The 15907-nt window shown below is 45.4% G+C and overlaps 1 pseudogene; it reads left to right on the top strand.

The window, feature by feature from the left end:
- LOC124008315 overlaps positions 1-15838 on the top strand; it is a 44276-nt pseudogene extending 28438 nt beyond the window's left edge.
- Positions 15839-15907: the final 69 nt, after the last annotated feature.

Consider the following 15907-nt stretch of genomic DNA (forward strand, 5'->3'; position numbering starts at 1 on the left):
CCCCAGATGACCCAGTGATAGACGGGGCCCCTGAGGTGCTGCTGAATGCAGGGGACCACTATAACCTGAGCTGTGTGTCCCGCGGGGCCAAGCCCCCTGCCATGATAGAGTGGCAGAAAGATGGGATCCCTGTAGATGGAGCAGTCAGCACCACCGTGAGTCAATGAAACAAGCGTGTACACATGCAAACACATAGTATTATAACACCCACATGCACACACACACATACACACACACGTACATATCACACGCACGCACACATAAACACACACACACACACACTCAAATCCATACACACAGTGACTGACTTTGTTACTCCTACCTTTTCTCATCGTTGTATTGGCTGTCGTCTCTTGAGTCCATCGCTACCCCTCTCTTGACCATTTCTGTCCCTCCCATCCTTGTTCCTTCTTTCCCTCCCTCCATCTCTCTCCATCAGGAGGTGCTCCCGGACAGGAAGAGGGTGACGACCCACAGCTTCCTGCCCATCCACCCAGTGGACACAGACACAGGGAGGAACTACAGCTGTGTGGCCAGTAACCTGGCTATCCCCGCCGGGAAACGCACCACCGTCACCCTCAACGTACACCGTAAGTCACCCTCAGCGTACACCGTAAGTCACCCTCAACGTACACCGTAAGTCACCCTCAACGTACACCGTAAGTCACCCTCAACGTACACCGTTAGTCACCGTAAGTCACCCTCAACGTACACCGTAAGTCACCCTCAACGTACACCGTAAGTCACCCTCAGCGTACACCGTAAGTCACCCTCAACGTACACTGTAAGTCACCCTCAACGTACACCGTTAGTCACCGTAAGTCACCCTCAACGTACACCGTAAGTCACCGTAAGTCACCCTCAACGTACACCGTAAGTCACCCTCAACGTACACCGTAAGTCACCCTCAACGTACACCGTTAGTCACCGTAAGTCACCCTCAACGTACACCGTAAGTCACCCTCAACGTACACCGTAAGTCACCCTCAACGTACACCGTTAGTCACCGTAAGTCACCCTCAACATACACCGTAAGTCACCGTAAGTCACCCTCAACGTACACCGTAAGTCACCCTCAACGTACACCGTAAGTCACCATCAACGTACACCGTTAGTCACCGTAAGTCACCCTCAACGTACACCGTAAGTCACCCTCAACGTACACCGTAATTCACCCTCAACGTACACCGTTAGTCACCGTAAGTCACCCTCAACGTACACCGTAAGTCACCGTAAGTCACCCTCAACGTACACCGTAAGTCACCGTAAGTCACCCTCAACGTACACCGTAAGTCACCGTAAGTCACCCTCAACGTACACCGTAAGTCACCCTCAACGTACACCGTAAGTCACCCTCAACGTACACCGTAAGTCACCCTCAACGTACACCGTAAGTCACCCTCAACATACACCGTAAGTCACCCTTCCTTCCCCTTAGCTTGACATAGTTTTTATGACAGACTGTGATGACTGAATATCTGATGTTATTCACAGAACACAACAGCTCCTAATGAAAACCAGTACATCACTTAGATCACTGCCCAGGACCCTTGAGGGGGTCCTCTCTTTTTCCTCTCTGCCCCCCTCCTCTCTCCTTCTCTCTGTTATTTGCTTATGTTGTCAGTGTGCCTCATTAACCCCGTGTTTCCTCTCTTTCCAGACCCCCCCACGGTGACACTGTCCATCGAGCCTCGCTCCGTCTTAGAGGGGGACAGAGTTACCTTCACCTGCGCCGCCTCCGCCAACCCTCCTATCATGGGATACATGTATGTCCTCTTCTACCTACAGTATCTGTTCACCTTTCTGTCTGTCTCCAGTATATGCCCACCTGCCTCTCTCTCTAGCTGTGCATTAGTCTGGCTGGATAGTTGTGTTCATCTACAGTACCAGTCCAAAGCTTTAACACACCTACTCATTCAAGATGTTTTATTTATTTTTACTATAAGCATTCCTCATGAAGCTGGTTGAGAGAATGCCAAGAGTGTGCAAAGTTGTCATCAAGGCAAAGGGTGGCTACTTTGAAGAATCTCAAATATAAAATATATTTTGAGTTCTTTAAACACTTTTTTGGTTACTACATGATTCCGTTTGTGTTATTTCATAGTTTTGATGTCTTCACTATTATTCTACAATGTAGAAAATAGTAAAAAATTAAGAAAAACCCTTGAATGAGTAGGTATGTCCAAACTTTTGACTGGTATTGTGTTTGGGTAGTTACATGTGTTAGTCGTGGTGACCAAGTGTTTGGCAAATGTGGGAACCAAACCTGGCAGTACATGTTAATTCATACAATATGTGTGTTCTTTCTCAGGTGGGCTAAAGGTGGAGTGATCCTGCAGGGGGCCAGAGAGAGTGTGTTCACCACCAAAGCTGACCATTCCTTCTTCACTGAGCCAGTGTCCTGCTCAGTGTTCAACGCCGTGGGCAAAACCAACGTCAGCATCCTGGTCGATGTACACTGTGAGTCTAACTAGACCTCCATGGCTTGCAAATAGCATCTGTCTGTCTCTCTGTCGGTCTCTTTCTGTCTCTCTCTCTGTCTGTGTGTCTGTCTATCTCTCTCTCTTTTTCTCTTTCTCTCTCTCTCTCTCTCTCTCTCTCTCTCTCTCTCTCTCTCTCTCTGTTTCTGTCCGTCCGTCCGTCCGTCTGTCTGTCTGTCTTTCATTTCTCTTTACGTGGCCATTTTTATATTGTACTTGATTTTGTTATTAGTAGCTAACCTGGTTAAATAAAAGTCCTCTCTCTCTCTCTCTCTCTCTCTCTCTCTCTCTCTCTCTCTCTCTCTCTCTCTCTCTCTCTCTCTCTCTCTCTCACTCTCTCTCTCTCACCCTCCCTCCCCCTCTCTCCCCAGTTGGTCCTATTCTGGTAGTGGAGCCCAGGCCAGTGACAGTGGACATAGACTCTGATGTCACTCTGAACTGCAAATGGGCCGGCAACCCTCCTCTAACACTTACCTGGACCAAGAAGGGCTCCAATATGGTGAGAACCAGTTCTCTCTTCCTTCTGTCGCTCTCTTTATCTTTATAGACTCCCTTTCTTTAATATCCTTCTGTCTCTCTCAGTCTCTCTATTCTCTTTCGCCCCCCTGCTCTGTCTGTCTCTTTCTCCTGGCTTTTTCCTGATGCTCCCTCGCTCCTCTCCTCCATTTGTCTTTCCCTCTCCTTCACCTGTATTTTATTCTCTTTTGCATTACTTCTCTGTCCATCTCTCTTTTTCTCGCTCGTTGTGAAGGTCCTCAACAACAACAACCATCCCGTCCCGCCTTTCTTGTCTATCCCTTGTCTGTCTCCTTTCTTCTTATCTCTCATTTCTTTCTTTCTCAAGTCTTTCTCTTTTAATATCTAAAAAAGTAGAACGGCATCTGGCCACATCATCGCACTCTCTCTCTGTTTGTTCCTCTCTCTCTGTTTGTTCTCTCTCTCTGTTTGTTCCTCTCTCTCTGTTTGTTCCTCTCTCTCTGTTTGTTCCTCTCTCTCTGTTTGTTCCTCTCTCTCTGTTTGTTCCTCTCTCTCTGTTTGTTCCTCTCTCTCTGTTTGTTCCTCTCTCTGTTTGTTCCTCTCTCTCTGTTTGTCTCTCTGTTTGTTCTCTCTCTGTTTGTTCCTCTGTTTGTTCTCTCTCTGTTTGTTCCTCTCTCTCTGTTTGTTTGTTCCTCTCTCTCTGTTTGTTCCTCTCTCTCTGTTTGTTCTCTCTCTCTGTTTGTTCCTCTCTCTCTGTTTGTTCCTCTCTCTGTTTGTCTCTCTCTCTCTCTCTGTTTGTTCTTGACTCTCTGTTTGTTTTCTCTCTCTCTCTGTTTGTTCCTCTCTCTCTGTTTGTTCCTCTCTCTCTGTTTGTTCCTCTCTCTCTGTTTGTTCCTCTCTCTGTTTGTTCCTCTCTCTGTTTGTTCCTCTCTCTCTGTTTGTTCTTGACTCTCTGTTTGTTCCTCTCTCTCTGTTTGTTCCTCTCTCTCTGTTTGTTCCTCTCTCTCTGTTTGTTCCTCTCTCTCTCTGTTTGTTCCTCTCTCTCTGTTTGTTCCTCTCTCTCTGTTTGTTCCTCTCTCTCTGTTTGTTCCTCTCTCTCTGTTTGTTCCTCTCTCTCTGTTTGTTCTCTCTCTGTTTGTTCCTCACTCTGTTTGTTCCTCTCTCTCTGTTTGTTCTCTGTTTGACTCTCTCTGTTTGTTCCTCTCTCTCTGTTTGTTCCTCTCTCTCTGTTTGTTTCTCTCTCTCTCTGTTTGTTCTCTCTCTGTTTGTTCCTCTCTCTCTGTTTGTTCTTCTCTCTGTTTGTTCCTCTCTCTCTGTTTGTTCTGTTTCTCTCTCTGTTTGTTCTCTGTTTGTTCTCTCTCTGTTTGTTCTGACTCTGTTTGTTCTTGACTCTCTGTTTGTTCTCTGTTTCTCTGTTTGTTCTCTGTTTGTTCTCTCTGTTTGTTCTCTCTCTCTGTTTGTTTCTCTCTCTGTTTGTTCCTGTTCTCTGTTTGTTCTGACTCTTCCTGTTTGTTCTCTCTCTCTGTTTGTTCCTCTCTCTCTGTTTGTTCCTCTCTCTCTGTTTGTTCCTGACTCTGTTTGTTCCTCTCTCTGTTTGTTCTGTTTGTTCTCTCTCTGTTTGTTCTCTCTCTGTTTGTTCTCTCTCTCTGTTTGTTCCTCTCTCTCTGTTTGTTTGTTCCTCTCTCTCTGTTTGTTCCTCTCTCTCTGTTTGTTCCTGACTCTGTTTGTTCCTCTCTCTCTCTGTTTGTTCCTCTCTCTCTCTGTTTGTTGTTCCTCTCTCTCTGTTTGTTCCTCTCTCTGTTTGTTCCTCTCTCTCTGTTTGTTCCTCTCTCTCTGTTTGTTCCTCTCTCTCTGTTTGTTCCTCTCTCTCTGTTTGTTCCTCTCTCTCTGTTTGTTCCTCTCTCTCTGTTTGTTCCTCTCTCTCTGTTTGTTCCTCTCTCTCTGTTTGTTCTCTCTCTCTGTTTGTTCCTGACTCTGTTTGTTCCTCTCTCTCTGTTTGTTCCTCTCTCTCTGTTTGTTCTTGACTCTGTTTGTTTTGGTTTGTTCCTCTCTCTCTGTTTGTTCCTCTCTCTCTGTTTGTTCTCTCTCTCTGTTTGTTTTCTCTGACTCTGTTTGTTCCTGTTTGTTCTGACTCTGTTTGTTCCTCTCTGTTTGTTTGTTGTTCTCTCTGTTTGTTCTCTGTTTGTTCCTGACTCTGTTTGTTTGTCTCTGTTTGTTTCTCTGTTTGTTCTCTCTGTTTGTTCCTGACTCTGTTTGTTCTCCTGACTCTGTTTGTTCCTGACTCTGTTTGTCTCTGTTTGTTCCTCTCTCTCTGTTTGTTCCTCTCTCTCTCTGTTTGTTCCTCTGTTTGTTCTCTGACTCTGTTTGTTCCTCTCTCTCTGTTTGTTCCTCTCTCTCTGTTTGTTCTCTCTCTCTGTTTGTTTCTCTCTCTCTGTTTGTTCCTCTCTCTCTGTTTGTTCCTCTCTCTGTTTGTTCCTCTCTCTGTTTGTTCCTCTCTCTCTGTTTGTTCCTCTCTCTCTGTTTGTTCCTCTCTCTCTGTTTGTTCCTCTCTCTCTCTGTTTGTTTGACTCTCCTCTCTCTCTGTTTGTTCCTCTCTCTCTGTTTGTTCCTCTCTCTCTGTTTGTTCCTCTCTCTCTGTTTGTTTCCTCTCTCTGTTTGTTCTCTGTTTGTTCCTCTCTCTCTGTTTGTTCCCTCTTGACTCTGTCTGTTCCTCTCTCTGTTTGTTCCTCTCTCTCTGTTTGTTCTTCTCTCTCTGTTTGTTCTCTCTCTCTGTTTGTTCCTCTCTCTCTCTCTGTTTGTTCCTCTCTCTCTGTTTGTTTCTCTCTCTCTGTTTGTTCCTCTCTCTCTGTTTTGTTTCTCTCTGTTTGTTCCTCTCTCTCTGTTTGTTCTCTGTTTGTTCTCTCTCTCTGTTTGTTCCTCTCTCTGTTTGTTCCTCTCTCTCTGTTTGTTCCTCTCTCTCTGTTTGTTCTCTCTCTGTTTGTTCCTCTCTCTCTGTTTGTTCCTCTCTCTCTGTTTGTTCCTCTCTCTCTGTTTGTTCCTCTCTCTGTTTGTTCCTCTCTCTCTGTTTGTTCCTCTCTCTCTGTTTGTTCCTCTCTCTCTGTTTGTTCCTCTCTCTGTTTGTTCCTCTCTCTCTGTTTGTTCCTCTCTCTCTGTTTGTTCCTCTCTCTGTTTCTCTCTCTCTCTGTTTGTTCCTCTCTCTCTGTTTGTTCCTCTCTCTGTTTGTTCTTGACTCTCTGTTTGTTCCTCTCTCTCTGTTTGTTCCTTTCTCTCTGTTTGTTCCTCTCTCTCTGTTTGTTCCTGACTCTGTTTGTTCCTCTCTCTCTCTGTTTGTTCCTCTCTCTCTGTTTGTTCCTCTCTCTCTGTTTGTTCCTCTCTCTCTCTGTTTGTTCCTGACTCTGTTTGTTCTTGACTCTGTCTGTTCCTCTCTCTGTTTGTTCCTGACTCTGTTTGTTCCTCTCTCTCTGTTTGTTTGTTTCCTCTCTCTCTGTTTGTTTCCTCTCTGTTTGTTCCTCTCTCTCTGTTTGTTCCTCTCTCTCTGTTTGTTCCTCTCTGTTTGTTCCTGTTCTCTCTGTTTGTTCTCTCTCTCTGTTTGTTCCTCTCTCTCTGTTTGTTCTCTCTCTCTGTTTGTTCCTCTCTCTCTGTTTGTTCTCTCTGTTTGTTCTCTCTCTCTGTTTGTTTCTCTCTCTGTTTGTTCCTCTCTCTGTTTGTTCTCTGTTTGTTTTCTCTGTTTGTTCTCTCTCTGTTTGTTCCTCTCTCTCTCTGTTTGTTCCTCTCTCTCTCTCTGTTTGTTCCTGACTCTCTGTTTGTTCCTCTCTCTCTGTTTGTTCCTCTCTCTCTGTTTGTTCCTGACTCTGTTTGTTCCTCTCTCTCTCTGTTTGTTCCTCTCTCTCTCTTTGTTTGTTCCTCTCTCTGTTTGTTCCTGACTCTGTTTGTTCCTCTCTCTCTGTTTGTTCCTCTCTCTCTGTTTGTTCCTCTCTCTCTGTTTGTTCCTGATTCTCTGTTTGTTCCTCTCTCTTTGTTTGTTCCTGACTCTGTTTGTTCCTCTCTCTCTGTTTGTTCCTCTCTGTTTCTCTCTCTCTTCTTCTCTCTCTCCCTTCCTCTATCTCGCTCCCACCTCTCTCTCCGTTCCTCTATCTCTCCTCCCCCCATTCTCTCTGTCTCCCCCCCCCTTTCTGACTCTGTTTCTTCCTCTCTCTGTTTGTTCCTATCTCTCTCTGTTTGTTCCTGACTCTGTTTGTTCCTCTCTCTCTGTTTGTTCCTCTCTCTTTGTTTGTTCCTCTCTCTGTTTGTTCCTGACTCTGTTTGTTCCTCTCTCTCTGTTTGTTCCTCTCTCTGTTTGTTCCTCTCTCTGTTTGTTCCTCTCTCTCTGTTTGTTCCTCTCTCTCTGTTTGTTCCTCTCTCTCTGTTTGTTCCTCTCTCTGTTTGTTCCTGACTCTGTTTGTTCCTCTCTCTCTGTTTGTTCCTCTCTCTCTCTCTGTTTGTTCCTCTCTCTCTCTGTTTGTTCCTCTCTCTCTGTTTGTTCCTCTCTCTCTGTTTGTTCCTCTCTCTCTGTTTGTTCCTGACTCTCTGTTTGTTCCTGACTCTGTCTGTTCCTCTCTCTGTTTGTTCCTCTCTCTCTGTTTGTTCCTCTCTCTCTGTTTGTTCCTGACTCTGTTTGTTCCTCTCTCTCTGTTTGTTCCTCTCTGTTTCTCTCTCTCTTCTTCTCTCTCTCCCTTCCTCTATCTCGCTCCCACCTCTCTCTCCTTCCCCCATTCTCTCTGTCTCCCCCCCCTTTCTGACTCTGTTTCTTCCTCTCTCTGTTTGTTCCTATCTCTCTCTGTTTGTTCCTGACTCTGTTTGTTCCTCTCTCTCTGTTTGTTCCTCTCTCTCTGTTTGTTCCTCTCTCTCTGTTTGTTCCTCTCTCTCTGTTTGTTCCTCTCTCTGTTTGTTCCTGACTCTGTTTGTTCCTCTCTCTCTGTTTGTTCCTCTCTCTGTTTGTTCCTCTCTCTGTTTGTTCCTCTCTCTCTGTTTGTTCCTCTCTCTCTGTTTGTTCCTCTCTCTCTGTTTGTTCCTCTCTGTTTGTTCCTGACTCTGTTTGTTCCTCTCTCTCTGTTTGTTTCCTCTCTCTCTGTTTGTTCCTCTCTCTCTCTGTTTGTTCCTCTCTCTCTGTTTGTTCCTCTCTCTCTGTTTGTTCCTGACTCTCTGTTTGTTCCTGACTCTCTGTTTGTTCCTCTCTCTGTTTGTTCCTCTCTCTGTTTGTTCCTCTCTCTGTTTGTTCCTGACTCTGTTTGTTCCTGACTCTGTTTGTTCCTGACTCTCTGTTTGTTCCTGACTCTCTGTTTGTTTCCTGACTCTGTTTGTTCCTGACTCTGTTTGTTCCTCTCTCTCTGTTTGTTCCTCTCTCTCTGTTTGTTCCTGACTCTCTGTTTGTTCCTCTCTCTCTCCATCCCGTGTGTAGGTCCTTAGTAATAACAACCAGCTGTTCCTGAAGTCAGTGAGCCAGGCGGACGCTGGGCAGTACGTGTGTAAGGCCATCGTCCCCAGGATCGGAGTGGGAGAGACAGAGGTCACGCTCACTGTCAACGGTAAGGAACACCACACATCACACAAGACTAGATAAGCTTGAGTTTATGGTTCAAATGAGTGTGATGATTGGATGTAGGCTTTAATACTGCTATGAAGACCGGAGTGTGCAAGTTTTCTTTCAAACTATTCATTGGTGTAGTATTTATTCTTGTTTATACATGGAGCGGAATGTACCACCCCTCACTCGTTCTCACGCTCACTCTGTTTATCTCTTTCTATCCAGGTCCCCCCATCATCTCCAGTGAGCCCGTCCAGTATGCGGTGAGGGGGGAGAGAGGAGAGGTCAAATGCTACATCGCCAGCACACCTCCACCAGACAAGATTGTAAGTTGACAGTCGATACTGTACAAACTCTACTGCAAGCTTTTACATGATACGTTATCGCCATGAGATTACCACCTATACATTATCGTTGTGGGATTGCCACCTGTACATTATGGTCGTGGGATTGCCACCTGTACATTATGGTCGTGAGATTACCACCTATACTTTATCGTCATGGGATTACCACATATACATTATCGGTGTGAGATTACCACCTATACATTATCGGCGTGAGATTACCCCTGTGCATTATCGTCATGGGATTACCCTGTGTACATTATCGGCGTGGGATTGCCGCCTATACATTATCGCCGTGGATTGTCGCCTATACATTATCGCCGTGGGATTGTCGCCTATACATTATCGGCATGGGATTACCCTGTGTACATTATCGTCGTGGGATTGTCGCCTATACATTATCGCCGTGGGATTGCCGCCTATACATTATCGCCGTGGGATTGTCGCCTATACATTATCGCCGTGGGATTGTAGCCTATACATTATCGTCGTGGGGTTGTCGCCTATACATTATCGTCGTGTGATTACCACCTATACATTATCGTCATGGGATTACCTTATCGTCATGAGACTGACATGGTCGACACTCTAGCAGCGGTTCCCAATCTCTTTCTGTTTTATGGCAGCCGCCAAAATCTTTACGAATTGTCCTGAGACCCACCAAGTCAACAAGATTTCTAGTCGAGGGACACTTCTAGTGCAGCCGGTCAGTGTCTGAAACCAGCTGATATCTCCTCTCCTCCGCTCGTCTCTCTGGTCCGGATGCTCTCAGGCAGTGGCTGCATCTGAAATGGTAACCTTCTCCCTACATAGTGCACCCTATGTGCCCTGGTCAAAAGTAGTGCACTGTACAGGGATTAAGATGCTATTTGTGACACAGTCCGTGTGTAGTTGGTCTCTCCTCTCCTCTCTAAGCCTTGTGAGTTTGATTCTCTCTGATGCACCAGCTTACTGTGTGTCCTTAATGCAGGGACAGAAAAGCGGTTATAAAATATGAAGGACTGGAACAGTTGTCCCGGTAAATGCCTCCGCCAGAGTTTCCCGTTTTTCAGAATAAATCGGAGATTACAGGAACATGTGGCCTCATGCATTTTTAAATACTCTTTCATACTTCAGTGTGAATAATAGCTTTTAGCGGGTTAGAAGTTGCGGAAGTGTGTAAGATTCTCACCAGCTCTAAAACCACTACGTGTTACTCTATAGTCCAAGGATAAAGAGATAGAGAGGCTTGGAACAGTTGCTGTTGGTAGTGTGTGAATCCCATTCTGTGTGCATTGTAAGTGTGCGTGAATGTGTTTTTAATAGTTGCATGTGCTTGTTGTTTACTTCAGTACGTCTGCGTGTACGTCTTCGTATGCCCAGTTGTGTGTACAGTGTCCCTGCATGTGTAAAACATGAGTGTATATGCCTAATGCATATGTATGTGTGTGTCAGTACACATAATTCAATGGAGTCCAGGTGGGTGTGTTAACTTGCACCTGTCTGCCTGTCTGTCTGTCTGTCTGTCTGTCTGTCTGTCTGTCTGTCTGTCTGTCTGTCTGTCTGTCTGTCTGTCTGTCTGTCTGTCTGTCTGTCTGTCTGTCTGTCTGTCTGTCTGTCTGTCTGTCTGTCTGTCTGTCTGTCTGTCTGTCTGTCTGTCTGTCTGTCTGTCTGTCTGTCTGTCTGTCTGTCTGTCTGTCTGTCTGTCTGTCTGTCTGTCTGTCTGTCTGTCTGTCTGTCTGTCTGTCTGTCTGTCTGTCTGTCTGTGTTTCAGGTGTGGGCGTGGAAAGAGAACGTGTGGGAGAAGGAGAAGGGGACTCTGTTGGAGAGGTACACGGTGGAGCAGAGTAAACCTCTGTCTGAGGGAGGGGCTGTCCTCTCCACCCTCACCATCAACAACGTCATGGAGGCTGACTTCCTGTCCACCTACAACTGTACTGCCTGGAATGCCTTCGGACCCGGGACCATGATCATCACCCTGGAGGAGACTGGTATGACCAGAGACAAACAGCAACAACAATAACCACCATTATATTCACCACAATTATATTCACCACCATTATATTTTCACCACCATTATATACATCACCATTATATTCATTCTCCTAACTTGATACAATAACAACAATAAGCACCATATATATTCATGCCTGCTCTATTACAATGTTTTAGCTGAATCTGCATGTTGTATTGCGTTGAATACTGTTTCTCTCTCTCTTCTTCTCTCTCTCCCTTCCTCTATCTCGCTCCCACCTCTCTCTCCGTTCCTCTATCTCTCCTCCCCCCATTCTCTCTGTCTCCCCCCCTTTCCTTCCTCCCTCCTCTCTACACCCCTCTCAATCTCCCCATTCTTCTCTCCCTTCATTCCTCTCTCCTCTCTTCCCTCTCTCAGAGGAGGTCCCAGTGGGTATAATAGCAGGAGGGACTGTTGGCTGCACCATCCTGCTGTTCCTGTGTTTACTAGTCCTGGTGCTCATCTTCTACCGGCAGCACAAAGGCAGTGAGTGACACCTGCATCTATTCCCCACAGTCAAACCATCTATAAAGTATCAAACACACACCAATACATGTTTCAGATGCCCATGCCCTAAAAACCCCAATACACCTGTCTTGAGGTATCTACCCTGTACCCCCACACATTATCTCAGTACCGGTACCCCCTGTATAGAGCCGTGTTATTTAGACCTGTCACTTTCTCTTCTTTTTCTCTTTTACTTCTACTTTGGTCCCCCTCTTATGTTGGATTCCTTCCCACCTTTGTTGTTTTTTCGTTGTTTGATGGTTTAGTTTCTGCCCTCTTCTCTCCCTCCTCTCCTTCCTCTCAGCCCTTTAAATTGTCGTCAGATATCTAACCCATACCCTCGTTATTGTTATTTTATTCTGTTACTATTTTTATTTTATTTTTTAATTTAGTATATTTATTTAATATTTTCTGAACTGCATTGTTGGTTAAGGCATTTCACAGTGTTGTATTAGGCACATGCGTCAAATACAATTTTATTCGATTTTTTGATTTGATATCAATATATGAACCCATTATTCGCATAACCCACATGCACGTATACATACGGTATACATATTGTATCTATCTAAATCAATATACCCTGACATGTCCAGCAGTATTCAACTGTGTGCTGTGCTGTTGTGCCGTGCTTCCAGGTCGTCGCGGGGTCACGCTGGGTAAGCCAGACATCAAGGTAGAGACAATAAACAAGGAGACCCACAGTCTGGAGGAGGACTCCGGCAGTGTTTCCACGGCATCACGCATGGTCAAGGCCATGTACTCAGTGAGTTGCCATGACAACGGGACAGCAGGTTGCCTTGAACTTTCCTACCTTTGGTTTATGTTACCCAAGTTTCCCCTCAGGGGATCAATAAAGTTTACTCAATCATTCCAACGATGCCTGAACTCGGAAGCTCTCACATTACACAACCAACCTCTTAGGAGAAATGCACAAATTATTTTTACCTCTCAATTGTATCAACTTTTGCAGTTTTATCTATTCAATCACAATACTCACATTTTTAACACTTATGATGACCCTTTTTCAACCTTAATTTAGATCTGTCACTTTCTCTTCTTTTTCTCTTTTTCTTCTACTTTGGTCCCCCTCTTATGTTGGATTCCTTCCCACCTTTGTTGTTTTTTCGTTGTTTGATGGTTTAGTTTCTGCCCTCTTCTGTGCCCTTCTCTCCCTCCTCTCAGCCCTTTAAAGATGATATAGAGCTGAAACAGGACCTACGCAGCGACACTCTAGACACACGCCAGGAGTACGACCTTAAGGTGATCTCATCACACACAAACACACACGCGCACACGTACGCACCCACGCACACATTCACACGGACACCCACACACACCTTAGCTACAATATGTCTTCTCTTTCTCCAGGATCCCACCAATGGCTACTACAATGTACGAGCGTCCACCCACGACGAGGGCCGTCCCGGCTCCCGCTCCATGCACTACTCCGACTACCGGCCCTCCAACACACCAGGGGGGCGCTGCCTCCATAAGTAGCAGTGTTGGAGGATCAGGGGCCACGGCCAGTGGAGGAGGCCCTCCAGGCCCAGGGCCCCTCAACACCCCTGGCCGCCCCAGCTGCTACGACCCCCGCCCCCCCTCCAGACTGTCCCATAACAGCTATGCTCAGTTTAACACATTCACCCGGGCTGGGCAGAGCCAGCCGCCCCCTCCCAACCCCCCGCCGCAGACCAGCGACTTCCCTGGGGACTGCAGCCTGTTGGACTCCTCTCAACTGGCATACGACAACTACGGCTATCCCTCTCACCCCTATACCCCCTACCGCATGGGATTCGCCCCGCCCACTCTGGCTCCCTTGGAAGCCGGTCCGTCCTATGAGATGTACGGGGTGGGGCCGGGGGTGGGCCCTGTGCCAGGGGTGGGGCCTGGTGTGGGGGGTGGGGCCTGGGGCAGCTCCGTCAGGGTCAGAGACTGGACTGGGGAAGTATGGAAGCTCGACCCGCTTCTCCTATACCTCGCAGCATTCTGACTACGGCCACAGAGGGCACACACAGAGGATGCAGACACATGTGTGAGATACAGTCCATTCTCACGTAGAGGGTGAGGGTGCATTCTCATACACACTGTCACTCAGACGCACACACACATTTGCATTCCAAAACATACACACACAAACACATTTGAGCGTACACAGACACACACACTGCGACACACATGCAGACAGACACACACACAGGAGTTAGGATTTGCCCACGAGACAGGGAGGGTATGAGAAAGAGAGATAGTCCAGATCAGTGGAAAATAGAGAGTATCCCAATGAGACAGAGGGGAATTCCTTGTAATCAGAATTCCAACACTCCCAGTGTTCAATTCTTCGCTCTGAAAGAGCAGAAAGCGAAAGTCACAATCAAGACCAGAGTAAATAGGACTAGAGAGAACAAGAGATCTTTAGATCTTAATTGTCAAAATGAATAGCAGAAGTGCTCTGAATTTAGACTGTAATGAGTGACGAGAGGGAGGGGGGGTGTTACAGGCAATTTATTCCATATACGATTGCCAAATATTAAAGTAAGGCATATCATGGAGAAATTGACCATCAAATATGGTACTCATTCGTTGGGCGGGAGAAACCTCAACCAATGAGGAGTAATGACTGTCCGCCATTTTGTTTTTGCTGGTTGTTGTTTTATACAGTGATCTTAGAGCACATATATATCCCAGAATGCTTTACTTCATTGGCGCCATTGGTGCTGGTTAGTGGGGCCATGGTACGTTTTGCACTGCATTACAAACAGTATTCATTGCTTAGACATCCGTTATCTATATCTATAGCTGTATTATATATGTCTGTTTTTATTTGCACACCAACAAACTAGAGCTTTGTATTCTATTTTTTAACATTTTACTGAATTATTTTTGTCATATTTCTGTGAAGGAGGCGTCTGTGGACCAAAATGTTCTAACTTGAGAGGGTTTAGTATTTGTTTGGGTGATATTCACCCCAACAAACAAAGAGAAACATGAAGAAGTATTTGTGGACCTGTTTCTGTCAGCCATGATGACTGGCAGAATTCAGGAAGGGGGAGTATATACAGGAACCTTTTTACCAAGTGTCCATGTTGCTCTTTATTTTGATGTAAATCTTGGGTTACAAGCATTTATGCAGTAGATAGCATGCAGGAGGTCCTTATATTGGCAGGTGTTGTGTGTTGCTAGGCCTACCAAGGGTTTAGGTATTGAGGCAGTTCCGGGCATATGGAACTATAAGCCTGGTAACCTGGGATCCAAACTCAAATCGCTTTGTTACACCATTTATATGAATATACTACATCATTGATATGATGAAACATAGCAAATTCAGCTTGGATCCAGGCTATAAGCCTTAGCCTGGTGCCCCCTGCTGAAATAGAAAGAGGTGATGTGGTAGCCTGGTCCCAGGTCTATTTGTGCTGTCTTGCCTACTCCTGTGGTCATTGTCACACTTGCGAACAAACAGAGCTGGGACCATGGCTAGTGAGATGGTGTACAGAGGTTTAGAACAGAGTGGCCTTAGGGAACATGTGGTAAACGCTTTCATTACTCATACACAATCAGCCATGATGACGAGGCCTAAGGAGAATGTGTATAGAAAGGGGCAATGAAGGTTTTTCTACAGTATTGACATATAGTGGTGTGTGATTGTGTGAATGTGTATGGGTGAAAGAAAGAATGGGAGAAAAGGAGAGAGAGAGAGAGAGAGAGAGAGTGTGTGTGTGTGTGTGTGTGTGTGTGTGTGTGTGTGTGTGTGTGTGTGTGTGTGTGTGTGTGTGTGTGTGTGTGTGTGTGTGTGTGTGTGTGTGTGTGTGTGTGTGTGTGTGTGTGTGTGTGTGTGTGTGTGTGTGTGTGTGTGTGTGTGTGCGCATCTATTTGTACAGTGTTTGTATAGATGTGTGAATGGCTGCGTGTGTCTGTAACACATAGACATACCGTACTCTACCTGCGTGTGTGTGTGAATATTGTATGCGTGTGTGTATGTCTGTATGTGTTTATGTGTGTGAGTGTTTTAGTAATACAGCATTTCCCAAACTCGGTCCTGGGGCGGATGTTTGGGTTTTTGCCCTAGTACTACACAACTGATTCAAATAGCCAACTCATCAAGCTTTGATTATTTGAATCAGCTGTGTAGTGTTAGGTGCAAAAACCAAAACGTACCCCCTTTGGGGTCCCGAGGACCGAGTTTGGAAAACGCTGCATTAATCTGTCCATATCATTTCTCTTCGCAATCCTGTTCCAATACTTGTATACCTCTGGTAGGACTGTATCCTGTATTATTGTGTCTTTGAATTTAGAAATACAATGTTTATCTTATTGTACTGTTCAACGTAGCAGAGAAAAACTGTTCAAAAGATGTACAACAAAAATCACATTTTCATTTTTTAAGTTCATTATCTCCAATATTTTTTAAAAATGGTATGTAATTATTTTTCCACAGTATTACAGAAATAAAAAGCACTGTTTTTTATAAAATTAACCATATTGTGTGATGCTTTCAGGGGAATGGGATAACTTCCAATTCAGAGAATACAGTTTATTTTGTTTT

Source organism: Oncorhynchus gorbuscha, linkage group LG21, assembly GCF_021184085.1.
Source record: "Oncorhynchus gorbuscha isolate QuinsamMale2020 ecotype Even-year linkage group LG21, OgorEven_v1.0, whole genome shotgun sequence".
NCBI lineage: Eukaryota > Metazoa > Chordata > Actinopteri > Salmoniformes > Salmonidae > Oncorhynchus > Oncorhynchus gorbuscha.